At 35.6% G+C, this 14,648-nt stretch overlaps 1 protein-coding gene across 3 annotated transcripts in view; it reads left to right on the forward strand.

Moving 5' to 3' along the window:
• The window catches only part of LOC111422508 (syntaxin-binding protein tomosyn), a 99,286-nt gene that overhangs the window by 10,292 nt on the left and 74,346 nt on the right, over positions 1 to 14,648 (forward strand). The window lies entirely within an intron of this gene.

Raw genomic sequence — 14,648 nt, forward strand, 5'->3', positions numbered from 1 at the left:
CCTAGTGTAATTTTTGCTTAAAACTGACCAATAGCAACCCTTCTTTTTGGCGCTTCAATTTGAAAACACTCCTCGGAATGAAAAAATAAAGTATAATAGAATTCGTTTTCTTCTGAATTCTTTATGAGTCCATCATGGAAAACGTCCATTTAAGGCACGCCATAAACATGATAAAGTGGAGCGAATATTAAATACTTGGGCGCTAATTTGAGACGCCGCTGTTGGCGGAGGGAAATTCCGTTACCTTTCCGTGCTTTTTTCTACCCTCTCTGGTGGTGGTGACGCCGACGCGACGGCGGCATCGCGCCGTCACGGCGCCGTGCGTACCGGTCGAAAACAGTTCAATAACCGCCGTGTAGTGTGTTAATTTTTTTCTACAATATTCCACACATAACATGGTCTCATCAAGAATCTAAAAAAAAAATCATTTTTAATTTGTGATTAAATAAATAGTTTCTCGTTATCGCACCATTCGCCTTGTTATCTCACAATTTGTTTAATTTATCGTTTGGTTATACACTGAAAGAATGTGAAACGTTGTTGTAGTGTTTGTTCTTGTTGCGGGGGTTGTTTAAAACTGGAATGGTGGTATATTAAACCTAATTATACGTGCAATGTGCGTGTCTGAAAGCTATTAGGCGTCGGTCCTGGTTCTTATATAGGGTTCGTTGTAGGTCTCGTGCTCCTCTATATTTAGGTGAACGTTGGCTTATTGAGGCCGGGATTGGATTCGCTTGCGGGGGTTCGTTGGAATGGGTTTGTTTTATGTTTTATCAGTGTTTCGCAATGTCGAGGGAGCAGGGTTGACCCGTCTGCGAGACTCGAACGTCCAAAATTTGAATTTCAAATAATCTAACATTGTGTGCGAATATATATGGAGTTACATTCATGGTGAAATTACGGCGAAATTTCTCCATGGAATATTTCTCTTTGTACATTATTATTAATGATAGAGTTTCGTGTGATTCGATCAAAATCATTAATGTCTATAATCAGATTTTTGTGATTATAATTAAAATAATTACGTATATTTATTTTATTTTGAACATTATTTGAATTAAATAAGTTTTTAATTTAATAGATTTTAATAGCTGGCGCCTCTAGATGAAGTTCGATTACCGCTGTAACTACACTTCTACGCGAAAACAATGAAAGGAAATGAGATTACCCATTACCCATGTTTAAAAACCATCAAGTTTCACTGCCGAACTCCCTATAACACTGGGCAGAAATCATTTTGATTCAACATGATGAGGAATCAACGAAAAAAGATAGTATGCCAAATATGAATAGGACACTAAATATTGGAATCACGTTTTATCTTTAAAGGATTCGATTGTTGTGCTTCAGCTACAATTTAGCACGAAGAGTAAGAATATATTCTGCCTGCCGTGTGCGGGAAGTTAGCCCCCATTTTTTTATTTTTAAATTTTTTATTGTTGTTCTAGATTGTTCTAGAGTTGTTCTACATTGTTCCAAAGCGGCAAATAGAAAAAATAAAAACTGGGCGAGAAAAACCGAAAAAATGGGTTTTTTGATTAGCCCCCCATTTTTGGAAAAATCAGACTTTTTTTGTTGTTCTGGGTTGTTGATAATTTTGATTGTTCTAGAAAATCAAAATTATGGGATACATCATTACGAAGTTATAATTAAAAATTTGGAGTTTTTGAAAGTTTCAGTCAGTAATTCTTGCGTCAGTGGTTTTAAATTACACAACAAGAATTAAAACACATAGAACAATCTAAAATAACTCAAACTTTGCTGATTCAAATTGTTCTAGATGTGTTTTACGTTTAAACTAGGGAAAAATGGTTTTTCTGGTTACACAGACATTAATTTTGCAAAATCATAACTTCTTAAAAATACAGCAAAATGCAGACCTAACAAGAAAAATAATAAATCAACAAATGAATAATCCAACTATTCGATCAGCAAACAAAAATACACTATTTGTCTATTAGAAGAGCTGGACAAGGTCGAAATCGAAAAACTACTCAAAATCAAGACCGATTTCTTGTCCTTGCCTGTCTACGTACGCGTACTGCCACAGCACGAGACCTCCTAAACGACCAAACACGAGCTCATGGAATAGACATTTCTGATCAAATTGCTAGAAACAGATTAAAAGAAGCGAATTTGAAACCTAGAAGACCTGTCCGCAAACCACGCCTTACGCAGCATCACAAAGCAGCGAGAATGAGGTTTGCTCTGCATCACATCGTCACTGGACGCCTGTACTGTTTACAGACGAGTCCAGATTTCGTTTAACTTGTTGCGAACTTGGTCGAGTACGTATATATATGTAGACGTCCTGGTGAACGCTACGCAGCCGTCGAGTCGAGGATCTGTTATGGTTTGTGCTGGAATCAGTATAGACAACGGAACTGTTCTTGTTGTTGTTTCTGATAGACTAAATACTATGAATTACATCGAAAACATCTTGGAGGACCATGTAGTGCCTGCTTCATATGGGGTCGGTCAAAATTTCATCCTAATGCAGGACAATGCAAAGCCACATACCGCCGGCATCACCAGAAACTTTTTGCAAGAACGTGGAATTCAGGTCATGCAATGGTCCTGACCTGAATCCTATTGAACACGTCCTATTCAATTGAGATAGCAAAATAGCAGTAGCTAGCCATGGCAACCAACAGTTTCAGATATCGAAAATTAATCATTGTCTTAATAAAGTATCTGAAACAACTGGTTGCCATGGTTACGGATGGCTACTGCTATTCTTCTGCCTCAATTAAATGGGAAATCATCTTCAAGGCAATATTTCTCGAAAATTTTGTTATGTAGCTAATATTAATTTTGGCGGTACCAAATTCAGAAAAAAATCCTCTTTCATATTCCATAATCAAAATGGGGGATTGCTGTTTGAAAAAAATAGCGATCACGTCATTACTTGTTTAAAAATGGCGGAAAAGGTTTGAAATCTATACAAAAAAATTGCAAAAAATCTAAATCCTTAGACTCTTAATATTTTATTTTATTAATATATGGGAACAAATATAGTATATACAGGGTGTCCCGCAACGATTATACAAGACTGCATCAGCGTATTCTCTGATCGAAAATAGACAAAAAACGTCTAATAAACACAGGTCTGAAAATGGACCATTTCGAGATATTCAAAGTTTTAGTTTCATAAGTTGACCTATTGTTAACATCATTAATTGTAACGATTTAGATGCAGTAATTATATAATTACCATGGTTACGATGGTTAAGATAAAATTTAATAAATAATAAGATAATATTAAGTTAATTAATACAGTTCATTAATAATTTAACAAAACAAGTAACAAAGACTGTCGAAGAAAATCGTTCAACCAGCATAAAAACAACGAATATTTAACAAATTGGAAAAGATTCATGTCATAATTTGTTTTACTGTGTCATATGCATTACTAATTTTATTTTTCAAATCCTGCACAATTTGAACGCCTTCAGAATAAACAATTTGTTTTAAATGTCCCCAAAACCAAAAATCTAACGGATTTAAATCTGGTGAACGAGGTGGCCCTCCTCGGCCAATCCACTTATTGCCAAATCTGTTATTTAAGTATGCTCGAATAGCGCGTGCATAATGCGCTGGTGCTCCATCGTGCATAAAGTAGCAATCTTCTAGAATTTGTTGAGATAATTGATCAAATGCCTCTGTAACGTCATTTTGTAAAAAATGTATCTAAGCATTGGCTGTCAATCTCTTTGGAAGAAAGAATGGACCTAATAACTGATCACCTATAATTCGAGCCCATACATTAACACTGAATCGCCACTGATGATGAGTTTCTAGTATTGCATGGGGATTTTCATCATCCCAAATATGCGCATTATGAATATTAAAAATTCCGCTTTGAGTAAATGTTACTTCATCCGTAAATACAATGTTTATGGGAAAGTCGACGTTTACTACCTCTTCCTATATGGCTCACCTACAACAAATCTCTCTTTTTTCGCCATCATTTTCTTTTAGAGCTTGAATGGTGTTGTAATGATAAGGATAAAGCAACTGCTCCCTTAAAATGCGGTGAACGGTTGTTTTGTTAATGTTTTCTTGTGCAGAATTTCTTTTAATGCTGGTTGAAGCATTTTCATCAACTCTTCTCAAAACTGCTTCTTCTAATTCCACCGGCCTTGTGGATATGGTGTAACAATACACACTATCCGCCATCTCTTCCTTGGAGTAATTAATAGGTGCCATATTTAATAGTTTTATTAAATTAAATAGTAAAATAATAATTTCGTGAAGTATTATTTTTTTTGATTAAACAACTTATCGTAATCATAGTAACGACTTAATTATTATAAAAACAAATTTAAATTCATGATGTTAACAATATCAACTTATGAAACTAAATATCTCGAAAATGATTCATTTTCTGACCTATGTTTATTAGGCTTTTGTTGTTTATTTTCGATCATAGAATATGCTGATGCAGTATTGTACAATCGGTGCGGGACACCTGTATAAATATATCTCTGTGTGGGTGGGACACATTCTTAGGAAGATATGATTTTGCAAAATTAATCTCCATGTAACCTGAAAAACCTTTTTTTCCCTAATTTAAACGTAAAACACACCTAGAACAATTTGAATCAGCAAACTTTGAGTTATTTTAGATCGTTATGTTTTTAATTGTTATTGTGTTATTTAAAATCGCTGACGCAAGAATTACTGACTGAAACTTCCAAAATCTTTAATTTTCAAATAGTAAAGTGTCCTTTATAGAGTTGTTCTACTGAAAATAATAGCTGTTCCAGATTGGTTTAGGTATAATAAGTACAGGTGTCCAAATTTCGATGGGTTTGCAGGGTATCTCAGTTATTATGAAAGATAGAAAGTTGCGGCTTTTGCGAACCTGAGCTACTTTTTTGTGAAACTTACAATGGCGCAAACCAAATTTTCATAGCCCTCTTCGTTTTTGATATACAGGGAGTTTTTGAAATTTACGATTTTCAGACACCCTGTATCTCTGCTATCCGGAAACTATATACAGGGTGATTTATAACATACGGAGCAGATTAAAAGAGCAAGTACTAGGGGCCAAACTGAAGATATTTTCTTAATAATGTTTTGACTACAACGTAATAATCACAAAGATATAGAGCATTAAAGTTGAATTAATTGCCCAGCATTTCTTACGATATACGGTATTACACTACGTTTAAATTCAAACTGCGAATATTTCGGGGTTACTTAAGCAATGCCTGATTAGCACCAATAATAAAATCTTTGTAATATGGCAGTTACGGCTATTTAAAAATTTGTTAAATCACTCAAAAACTGGTGTTTGTTTTTTGAGAACCGCTGATACCATGTTTTTATTGCTGTCAATCCAGTTGACTTGGTTACCTAGCAACGGACATGTCATTTAATTTTCATAATCAATGTCATTTAACGTCAAAATTAGAATTTTTACTAATCAAAAAATACAATGGTAATGTACAGTAACGAAGAATACGTAGATATGCTTATTATTATTTATGGAGCTGCTGGAGAAAACGCTGCACACGCAAGACGTCTGTATTTAGAACGATATCCAAATCGACAGATCCCTTCTGAAAACTCTTTTCTTCGGTTAATCCAGCGGGGAAGAGAGACAGGAAATTTGCAACCTAAGAAAGGTCTTGGTGGCGGTAGACTAAACAGAAATGGAGTGAATGTGGAAGAAGAAATTCTAGAAATTGTGGAAGCGGGTCGAAGCACGAGTACTCGTCAAATTTCTCACCAACTCGAGGTATCCCAGAATTTTGTTTGGCGTACGTTGAAAAGTAACGGTTTACACCCCTATCATTTTCAAAAAGTGCAAGGACTGACTCCCGCTGACTATCCTTTGCGGTTGCAATTTTGCGAGTGGCTACTAAATCGTACCAACAGAGAAGCAGATTTTGCGGACAGTATACTGGTAACGGATGAATGCTGTTTTACCAGAAATGGTGTTCTAAATGTTCACAATTCCCATGTGTGGTCGGACGAAAATCCACACGTTATTCGTCAAGGCTCTTTTCAACAACGATTCAGAGTGAATCTATGGGCGGGAATTGTGAACAATACGTTAATAGGATTGTTCGTACCTTTCGAATTACCAGGAACTCTTAATGGAACTTCTTATTTACAGTTTTTACAAGAAAATCTGCCAGTACTCCTGGAAGATATTCCGCTACTTATGCGACGTGAGATGTGGTTTATGCACGACGGTTGTCCTGCACATTTTAGTCGTAATGTACGAGATTTCCTGCTCGAGAATGCTTTTCGGCAAAAATGGATTGGTCGAGGTGGACCTATTCCATGGCCACCACGTAGTCCCGATCTTAACCCATTGGACTTTTTTTTATGGGGATTCATGAAGGATAGAGTATATGCCACCGAGGTTAATACAATCGACGAACTACGACATCGCATCACTGCCGCTACAGAGAACATACGTCCACGATTTCCACGATTATCGTTAAATTGGATTCGTCGTGCGCAGTTGTGCTTCGAAATGCAAGGACAGCACTTTGAACATATGTTATAAAGAGATTATTATTATTATTATGTTATTTTCTTGTTTTAGAGATTTTGTAATTTTGCATTTAAAACATTATTATTATCCGTTTCATAAATTAACATCTATTATTTCTTTTCATAAATTACGTATTAAAACTAAACAATTAAATTGTCTACTTTGACAGCTCCTTCAAAAATGAGGATGGCGTTGACAAGTATTTTAATTGTTCTTTAGTGAATATCAGCGGTTCTCAAAAGTTGACGCTAACTTATTTAAAAAATTAACATGCGATATCTATGTAACTATTAAGATTTTAACAAAACATTATTAAGAAAATCTCTTCAGTTTGACCTCAAGTACCTACCCATTTAGTCTCCTCCGTATGTTATAAATCACCCTGTATATATAATATGTACAGGGTACATATTTGTAATATGGAATTGAAAATAGAAAAACTATGGTCACAGCAATCATCTAGACATTTTGGTAGCCAAACCTATTTTTAGTTATAACTTCGTAATGCTGTATCCCATAATTTTGGTTTTCTAGAGCAATAACTAGAATAACCCAGAACAACAAAGAAAATCTGATTTTTCTGCTTTGGAACAATGTAGAACAACTCTAGAACAATCTAGAACATCAATGAAAAATTTAAAAATAACAAAATAGGGACTAACTTCCCGCACTCCTACCTGCCTTAGTTTACAATAGATAATTATTTATATGACAAAGTCCGAGTGTTTTATCTTCGTTGGTTGACATAAATAAGCTTTGTCCCTGTAATGTAACAAAAGCGGTATATTCCGAAAGCACCTCAGGATTATTTTCAAACGTAAACTTTAATTGGATAAAGTTGAGCTTCTCCGAATAGTTTTTTTAAGATTTAATTTGAGAGATTACTAAATTTTAAGGAGATAATTCGTTGGTTATTTGTTTGGATATCGTGAAAAGGTCGCAACAAACTAAAAATAAAAACGACGCCGGCAAATCAATTTTCCGATAACATCTCCAACTCAACAAGTGACAGCTTTTCGTGCAGCTGTTGAACAGAACCAATAAAATCTTATTCACTTTTCATGAAATAGAAATAAAACGGGGATGGTTATGATGAAGGCAAAGCGTTAGCATCGATACAAATCGAATATGCACAAACATGTTCGCGTTAATTGGTTTACAGCGCGAGGACATTAATTCGATTAAAACCGAACTGAATAAAAAAAATTAACTTTTTTTATTTAAAGTTAAAAAAAAATAATTTCTTTACAAATAAAATATTTCTCTTTTTCTCTAAGGGAAAATTTTAATATTTCCCACGTCAAAACGTTAATTGAGTTCCGGCTAAATTGGACTTTGTGTTACTTTTGCGGCGTTACACGTCGAGACCGGGAATAATTATTAAAAATGCCTCGACCAATTTGTCGGCGAAATTGCGCAATTAATTATTAACGAAACGGGCAAACGTTCGATGGGGCGTAGATTTTTTTTGCTTTTCATTTCAGGCATAATACAATTCAGGAATGTTTGTTTTAATTTCAACTGACAGCTTCGGGGGGCAATTAAAACCGATATTTCGATGCGGTCGTTAAATAAACGCCCTACAGGCTATATAATACAGCAATATTATTACAAATTACCCATTATTCCAACAAGATTTTATAAAACAATGTTCATATTAATGTTTACATTAATATTAATTACTAATCATTTCATATCCAACGTACATTGTAAGTGATAAACATCAATTTACGATTTATTCATTTAATTCGTTTAGGTTCTTGCATACCTGGTTCGAAAATAGTTGAAAATTGTCAAGAATGTTTTTGTGCCGGTGGAAAACCCGTGGGTTGTATAAGCACGCCTTGTTCGATAAAGGAAGAACAAAATGGATTAATTTTAGAAAATGTGAAATATTGTAATGAACCGTTGAGTTATTTCGAGGATGGTTGTTCAACTTGCTTTTGTACCAAAACGGGAATAGTCGGTTTATGTACGCCGTGTTAAACGTTTTACGAAATAAACCAATGTTAAAGTTAATGTTAAAGTCTAATAAAGGAGAAATGGGGACGCAAAAGCTCTAAATGAAATACCTGATGGTTGAAAAGGGACGGAAATAATGGGGTGTGCATCAGCACGATAGTCGGCCGCAGAGGCCGACTTTATCAAGGGTAAATGCCAAAACGGATCGATCCGTCCTTACCAAGTAACCTTGGCTCGGATTTTCAAACTCGAACTACATTTTAGGTACTAGAAAACGTTTAGATTAATTAAAATTTTCATTATATTCAATGACAAAGGAAACGATTTTATAACAAAGGAGAGAATGTTCTTAATTCGATCTCGTTTCGAATTCAATTCAAAATGGGTATTTGTTGGTTGTGTTCTGACCCGAATCGAAGGATAAGCGATAGAAGGCAATGCTACGGTGCTGGGAGGGGAGCTACTCTCGCGGGACGTCACGCTTTTAGCAGAAAATCTAATATCGCAAATTACTCCCGGCTGTCCTCCAGGACAGATTTTATGAAATCGTGTCGGAAAAACGCTAACAACCGACAAATTGTGGATTTTCGCAAAACTCGTTTCTTCGTACCTTACGTGTTTACTAGCAACACGTATTTTCATCTCAATATTTATCCTTTTCCTACTATTTTTTTAAAATTTGCAAGGCGTCATAGATCTAGGATCTTTCGACTAGATTTACGAAAAATTTTACATAATAATTTATACCTACATCCGTACAAGATTCAAATAGTTCATGCTTTGCTATACAGTAAATTTCACGTAAAATGCAATATACAAAAATATATACACATACAATGCAACATGGCTGAATAGCCGGTCATACACAGACGTTTTTTCGTTTCAAAAATCGTGGCGTGTTGAGATATAGAAAGAAAAATGGCAAAAAAAGCGTCATGTTCCATACACTTGGTAAAGTATCCAAATGATTTAGTAAATGTGATCACGCGTCGTACATCAGTTTCAAAAGAAAAATCGTATGTGTGTGGGCAAAAGGTGTCATTTATCATGTCGTTTGAATCGGCATGTCGTCATGTAGAAATTTTTAACATGATTTTCGTTACCGAGGTTGCACCTTCAAGTCGTTTGTTATTGCCATTTACGAATTATTTACCATTTATTGCCACAAATAAGAATACAAAATTACATAAGATACACAAAAAGAAAAAACAATAATAAGAACAAAAATATATACATAAAATCCCATTGTCGATTGTTAGTCGAGCAATGGATAAACGGAAACTTAAACAATATAAGCAGTATGGGCAGTATCAGCAAATGGATCATTTTATCGCACAAGCGATCTCTGCCAAATAACCCAACAAAAATAATATTTACTGAATATGGCAAGTAGTGATAATTAGATATTATTAGCATTTATCACCAAATAAGATTAGGCAAGAAAAAGAGAAAAACAAACAAAAGACACGAAAAGAGAGAGAGGGCGGCTAAAAGAGACCAAAAGAATCTGCCGGATATCAGTTACTAACAAGTGAGAGCAGTTGAAGAGAGGAAAAAAGTGAAAACAGCCTAGCAATGTTAGAAATATTACGAATTTCAGAAGGCAGTCCATTCCACAGCGCAATCAACTGTACTGTAAATGATCTGTGATAAATTTTAGTGCTATGAACGGGAAATGTAAAAATAGTATCAGAACGTGAACGAGTAGCAAGCTCATGAGTTGATAATTGCTGGAACCTATCTGATAAGTACTTTCGAGTGCAGTTATGAAGGATTTTAAATAAAATTGTTAATAAACAAAATGATCTAGGTTCTAGTGATAGTGCAAGTGTAAAACTAGAACTAGAAAGTATCAAGTTTAGCCGTGCGTCCGAAAATTAGTATTAGGTCTAGGTTAGACTAGTGTAGGGTTCTAGGTCTAGTGTTAGTTCTCTAGTTTTAATTGTTATTCAGCGTTAGCTTGTGGTATATCTTTATTAAACGAAAGTAGAACTAACACTAGACTAAACTAACACTCAACCTAGAACTAGAAACATTCGGATTTAGCCGCACGTCTTTCAAGACGGCTAAACCCGTATGATTCTAGTTCTAGGTCTTGTGTTAGTTCTAGTGATAATGCTAGTGTAAAACTAGAACTAACACTAGACCGAGAACTAGAAACATTCGGATTTAGCGGTACGTCTCTCAAAACTGCTAAACCTAGGACGCACGGCTAAACCCGATATTTTCTAGTTCTAGATCTAGTGTTAGTTCTATAGGGTGTCTCAATAAGAATGCCCGATTTAATTTAGCAATAAAACGCATAGTTTTTGAGCGAGTGGTGATATTTTTACTGCATTATAAAGCACACATGTTCCGATTAAGCATGAAACAAAATATCCGGTAAATGACTTCCGCGGCTTTGCACACAGATCCTTGCTCTTTTCATAAAATTTTCGATGATATTTCCGCAGAGTTGCGATTCTAACTCACCGATGACGCGTTTTATCTCGTCCTTGAGCTCGGGAATAGTCCGTGGCGCATTGGCATAGACTTGAGATTTCACAAAACCCCAGAGGAAGAAGTCGCACTGTGTCAAATCGCACGATCTCGGTGGCCAGTTGAAGATGTTTTTTTTCGAAAAATCGGTATTCACTTCATTTTGCTCCATCAACCATTGAACAAATTGTTCAAATCAACCATTGTTTCGGCGTAACATTCCCCATATTTGTAATGGGTTTTCACAATGAATAACGCGTTGTTCCTTTGTATAGCGCCCCATTATTAATAATTGGAGCAATCGTAGATGACAGCTGTCAAATTTCAGGGCTGCCACTTGCACAGAAAAAAAATGGCACCAAATTTAAATCGGGCACTCTTATTGGACACCCTTTAGTTTTATTTGTTATATAGCGCCAAGTTGTTGTATATTTTTATTGAACTAACACCAGATCTAGAACCAGAAATATTCGGATTTAGCCGTGCGGCTCTTAAGACGGCTAAACCCGAATGTTTCTAGTTCTAAGTCTAGTGTTAGTTCTAGTGACAGTGCTAAGTAGAGCTTAGTTAGCAGTAAATAGCCACTATCCTAAAAGATCGAGTATACAGCGTGAGTCGGGAGGAACGGACCAAACTTTAGGAGTGTATTGTACGCTTGAAAATAATGTAAAAAAACTCATATGTTGTTATCCGATTTTCATTTGTTTTCAATTGATTGCATAACTACAGTTAAACATTTAACGTAGATTTGACAGTTTGATTTGCATTAAGTGCTATAAAATGCCAAGTACTTATTCACATTTAGAATATACAGACATGTTATTTGTATATGGTTTTTGTAACGGGAGTGCTACTGCTGCTGCAGATGAATATCGTCAACGTTTTCCAAATCGCAGACATCCTAATAAAAACGTTTTTATTAGGGTTTTCAATAAACTGCGCGAAACCGGTACACTTCCCAGCGTTAAAGTAACATCTGAACGAGCTACGCGTCAATGTTTAAATGAAGTAGAACATATTTTGGATCTAGTAGAAGAAGATGCAACGACCAGCTCACGCAGAATTGCTGTTCAATTAGACATCCCACAAAAGAGAGTAATAAACACACTCCACGAGCAATGCTTATATCCATACCATTTAGGTAAGGTACAACATCTACTGCCGGAAGATTATGTTAAACGAGTCAAATTTTGTCGGTGGATAAATAATGATCATCGTGTTGTATCGCATATTCTTTTCACGGATGAAGCAACATTTACCCGCGACGGCCTACATAATACTCGTAATAGTCACGTATGGTCCGATGAAAATCTCCATGCAACAATCGAAAACAACTTTTAACACAAGTTTTCGGTAAATGTGTGGTGTGGTATGATCAACGGTTATTTAATTGGCCCTTTCATTTTGGAGAAACCATTACCTAGAGTTTTTACAAAATGAATTAAATGATTTACTGCAGGATGTTCCTCTAAACATTAGAAGGCAAATGTACTTTCAACACGATGGAGCTCCGGCGCATTTCGCTCGTCAGGTCAAGCAACATTTGGACGAAAGTTTTCCAGTGCGTTGGATTGGTCGTGGTCGTCCTATTAGTTGGCCTCCAAGATCTCCAGATCTCACAGCACTTGATTATTGTTTGTGGGGATGGTTCAAAAGTGACGTATACAAAGTCAAAGTTGACACTAGGGATGCACTTCTTATGCGCATTCTAAATGTTGCAGTTAATATTAAGGAAAATCATGCAGCAATTAGGAAAGCAACAAGAGCTCTTAGTAAACGAAGCCGGAAATGTTTAGAAGTTAATGGCGATTACTAAAATAACGCTGATGACCAATGTTTAATGTTAATGTATAAGATTTTGTTTAATTGTAGTTATGCAGTAAGAGTTATGCAGTAAGAGTTATGCAATAAAAAAAATAAAATAAAAGAAAATCGGATAACAACATATAAGTTTTTTACATTATTTTCAAGCGTACAATATACTCCTAAAGTTTGGTCCGTTCCTCCCGACTCACCCTGTATACAGTGTTATACTCGCTCTTGGAGATAGTGGCCCCTCAAACACCAGAGGGCCGTTGACCAAGAAGAAGGCCCAGAGAGCGATGGATGGACAATATTATGAAGAATTTGAGCGCTTTGATTCGCGATTTGACGAATGGAGGCGTGTTGTAGATTGTACAAGAGGCCAAGTTTTTAGATAATCTACAAGTAATAAGTTTGAGACGTCACATCTCAGAGTACCAATTCGCAATCAATCTCCACTAATAAAGTATTAGCACTTTCCAATAGGGAACTCCTCTTAAATTCGAGTTAGTTCTCTTAAATCATTTATGATGGGATGTGAAAAATTATAAAAAACGATGATTACAACAAACCAATCATAATTACAAGGATGATGAACGACTCGTCAATGCAATGAGTACACATATCCTAAATGTTATTACACAATTTGGTTAACCACGCAGAACTTACCACACGATTTAGTTAACTAAGTCCCACTTTTAGCATCCATCTAATAAACTATCTAGCTAGGGGATAATTGCCTTGGTTACAGGGGTTTCTCATTGGCTAAAAGCTGGATTAACAAACGAGAACAACACTTTAGTTGATCTAAAATAACAAATAAAACTAGTTGTAATATGAATGATATCATCTTTTGTGTGTTATTGTTAGCTGAATCTTTCTCCACAGTTTCTTTTAGGGTCGGGAGAAGTCTGGGTACGATCGATGTAGCAGGTTTTAGGGAATTTTTAAAGCAAATTTCTTTTAATCATATTTTTTTTATTGAGGACATTAACGAGAAGCTTGCTTTTCTCAATAATGGCATTCTTTCTGCCTTTGATGTTTTTTCACCTGTGGTGTGTAGACCGAAAAGCAGTAGGATAAGACCACCCTGGCTCACTGACAACTTAAAATTTATGATCTCATTGCGAGATAAGGCGAAAGCGAACTTTAAGAAGAATCCGTCTTCCGCTAGATGGGACTATTATAAGTCTCTGCGGAACTTAACAGCATTTACTGTGAAGGCAGAGAAAAGAGCTTATTTTCGTCATATTGGTAATATGCGTGACAAAAGACAATTGTGGTTTAAACTAGGGTCACTGAGTTTGAAAAAGAAGTCAGTATCTGGTATCCCTGATGCTTTAAAATATGTTAATGAACTGAATGATTACTTTCTTAAGAGTATCTCTGATATTCTTGATTCAATGCCTCTTGATCAATCGGTTTTGGATTTTTATACTAGTTTGCCTAATAATGGAGGTGTTTTTGAATTTTCTACTGTTTGTCCTACTTTGGTCGAGAAACTTGTGTATGATTTAAGGTCATGTTCTGAGGGTAGTGATGGTATTAGCGCCGATATGATTAAGCTTGCCTGTCCAGTCATTTTACCTTATTTCACACATATATTAAATGTCTGTATTGCAGAGGGGAGGTTTCCGGACATTTGGAAGCATGCTCTAATTAAACCTATTCCTAAAAATCAAAATCCTACCAGTTTTAGTCATCTGAGACCTATTAGTTTATTGCCAGCTTTTTCAAAGATTCTGGAGAAGATACTAAAACAGCAACTTGTGGAATATCTTCATGAATTTAATTTACTTCCGGAATTTCAATCAGGTTTTAGAATGAGTTTTAGTACTACTACTTCAATGATGGCGCTTATGGATGAGCTGATTACTGCGATTGATCAGGG

Source organism: Onthophagus taurus, chromosome 3 (genome assembly GCF_036711975.1).
Source record: "Onthophagus taurus isolate NC chromosome 3, IU_Otau_3.0, whole genome shotgun sequence".
NCBI classification, from domain to species: domain Eukaryota; kingdom Metazoa; phylum Arthropoda; class Insecta; order Coleoptera; family Scarabaeidae; genus Onthophagus; species Onthophagus taurus.